Raw genomic sequence first — 3,616 nt, 5'->3', positions numbered from 1 at the left:
GCACAGCCCCTTAGAGATGGACACACAGCAGCACAGCCCCTTAGAGATGGACACACAGCAGCACAGCTCCTTAGAGATGGACACACAGCAGCACAGCCCCTTAGAGATGGACACACAGCAGCACAGCTCCTTAGAGATGGACACACAGCAGCACAGCCCCTAAGAGATGGACACACAGCAGCACAGCCCCTAAGAGATAGACACACGGCAGCACAGCCCCTAAGAGATGGACACACGGCAGCACAGCTCTTAGAGATGGACACAGCCCCTTAGAGATGGACACACAGCAGCACAGCCCCTTAGAGATGGACACACAGCAGCACAGCTCCTTAGAGATGGACACACAGCAGCACAGCCCCTAAGAGATGGACACACAGCAGCACAGCCCCTAAGTGATGGACACACAGCAGCACAGCACTTAGAGATGGACACAGCCCCTTAGATATGGACAAACAGCAGCACAGCTCCTTAGAGATGGACACACAGCAGCACAGCCCCTTAGAGATGGACACACAGTAGCACCGGCCCTTAGAGATGGACACACAGCAGCACAGCTCCTTAGAGATAGACACACAACAGCACAGGCCCTTAGATATGGACACACAGCAGCACAGGCCCTTAGAGATGGACACACAGTAGCACCGGCCCTTAGAGATGGACACACAGCAGCACAGCCCTTAGAGATGGACACACAGCAGCACAGCCCTTAGAGATGGACACACAGCAGCACAGCCCCTTGGAGATGGACACACAGCAGCACAGGCCCTTAGAGATGGACACACAGCAGCACAGCCCCTTAGAGATGGACACACAGCAGCACAGCCCCTAAGAGATAGTCACACAACAGCACAGCCCCTAAGAGATGGACACACGGCAGCACAGCCCTTAGAGATGGACACAGCCCCTTAGAGATGGACATACAGCAGCACAGCCCCTAAGAGATTGACACACAGCAGCACAGCCCTTAGAGATGGACACAGCCCCTTAGAGATGGACACACAGCAGCACAGCCCTTAGAGATGGACACACAGCAGCACAGCCCTTAGAGATGGACACACAGCAGCACAGCCCCTTAGAGATGGACACACAGCAGCACAGACCCTTAGAGATGGACACACAGCAGCACAGGCCCTTAGAGATGGACACACAGCAGCACAGCCCCTTAGAGATGGACACACAGCAGCACAGGCCCTTAGAGATAGACACACAGCAGCACAGCTCATTAGAGATGGACACACAGCAGCACAGCCCTTAGAGATGGACACACAGCAGCACAGCCCTTAGAGATGGACACACAGCAGCACAGCCCCTTAGAGATGGACACACAGCAGCACAGACCCTTAGAGATGGACACACAGCAGCACAGGCCCTTAGAGATGGACACACAGCAGCACAGCCCCTTAGAGATGGACACACAGCAGCACAGGCCCTTAGAGATAGACACACAGCAGCACAGCTCATTAGAGATGGACACACAGCAGCACAGCCCTTAGAGATGGACACACAGCACAGCCCCTTAGAGATGGACACACAGCAGCACAGCCCCTTAGAGATGGACACACAGCAGCACAGCCCATTAGAGATGGACACACAGCAGCACAGCCCTTAGAGATGGACACACAGCAGCACAGCCCCTTAGAGATGGACACACAGCAGCACAGCACCTTAGAGATGGACACACCGCAGCACAGACCCTTAGAGATGGACACACAGCAGCACAGCCCCTTAGAGATGGACACACAGCAGCACAGCCCCTTAGAGATGGACACACAGCAGCACAGCCCCTTAGAGATGGACACACAGCAGCACAGCTCCTTAGAGATGGACACACAGCAGCACAGCCCCTAAGAGATGGACACACAGCTGCACAGCCCCTTAGAGATGGACACACAGCAGCACAGCCCCTAAGAGATAGACACACGGCAGCACAGCCCCTAAGAGATGGACACACGGCAGCACAGCTCTTAGAGATGGACACAGCCCCTTAGAGATGGACACACGGCAGCACAGCCCCTAAGAGATGGACACACAGCAGCACAGCCCTTAGAGATGGGCACAGCCCCTTAGAGATGGACACAGCCCCTAAGAGATGGACACACAGCAGCGCAGCCCCTAAGAGATGGACACACAGCAGCACAGCCCCTAAGAGATGGACACACAGCAGCACAGCTCCTTAGAGATGGACACACAGCAGCACAGCCCCTAAGAGATGGACACACAGCAGCACAGCCCCTTAGAGATGGACACACAGCAGCACAGCCCCTAAGAGATAGACACACAGCACAGCCCCTTAGAGATGGACACACAGCAGCACAGCCCCTAAGAGATGGACACACAGCAGCACAGCCCTTAGAGATGTACACAGCCCCTTAGAGATGGACACAGCCCCTAAGAGATGGACACACAGCAGCACAGCCCCTAAGAGATGGACACACAGCAGCACAGCACTTAGAGATGGACACAGCCCCTTAGATATGGACACACAGCAGCACAGCCCCTTAGAGATGGACACACAGCAGCACAGCCCCTTAGAGATGGACTCACAGCAGCACAGCCCCTTAGAGATGGACACACAGCAGCACAGGCCCTTAGAGATGGACACACAGCAGCACAGCCCCTTAGAGATGGACACACAGCAGCACAACTCCTTGGGAATGGTCACACAGCAGCACAGCCCCTTAGAGATGGACACACAACAGCACAGCCCCTTAGAGATGGACACACTGCAGCACAGCCCCTTAGAGATGGACACACAGCAGCACAGCCCTTAGAGATGGACACAGCCCCTTAGAGATGGACACAGCCCCACTTGGACACCGCAGAGCAGAGCGCAGCATGGAGAAGCATGACTGGACTGGAGTGAATGGCGCTGAGTCCCTGCACCTTATATTGCATCCAATACCCGTGAGAATCCAATGTCGGGAGGATGACATGTGGCCTTGATCTGACATCCGAGCCTGGCGAGAAACCCTAAGCCAGGACTCTGATGTGGCTCTGATTAACAAGTTCGGAGCAGTCAAGGTAATCCAGACCACTCATCTCTAATAGAAACACAGGGATATACAGGTATAGTAACTGTATAGAGCAGCCTGGTGTGCGAGGGTATTGCTGGGGTGTATAATGACAAACACCCTGGTGGTTAGTAGCGCTATGTTCCTCATTGGTAGCTGTGGTGATACAGTGTACTTGCAGTACTCTGTGGGCTCTGTAGTACCAGGAGTAACGGAACTCCAGGGAAGGAAAGATGCACCAGCAGGAAGCGCAGGCACTGTAGCGTATGTTGGAGGTCAGGTCTCCTGCTGAGCTATGGCAGATCGGCTCAATTACCTGATGCAGGGTGTATGGGGGCAGCGTATGAGCTCTCCTCAACGCTCGTGGATTATATTGGAGCATGCAGTGAATCCTTTGAGACCTGAACCAGACTCCATGACTTCAAATTAGTTTTTAAGGTGAACTTTGGCCAGACGGAGACTATACAAGCCACAGGAAACTACCTTACCACTCCAGGGGACCTACCGTCAGAGCGTGATTGCTGTTCCGCCAATTAACAAGGACCCTTATTACCATGAGTTGTATCATACTCCCCAGTGGACCATACCACCAATTTTCATACCAT

The sequence above is a fragment of the Taudactylus pleione genome, unplaced genomic scaffold, assembly GCF_031769625.1.
Source record: "Taudactylus pleione unplaced genomic scaffold, aTauple2 ptg000608l, whole genome shotgun sequence".
Lineage (NCBI taxonomy): Eukaryota > Metazoa > Chordata > Amphibia > Anura > Myobatrachidae > Taudactylus > Taudactylus pleione.
This window is presented reverse-complemented; position numbering follows the sequence as displayed.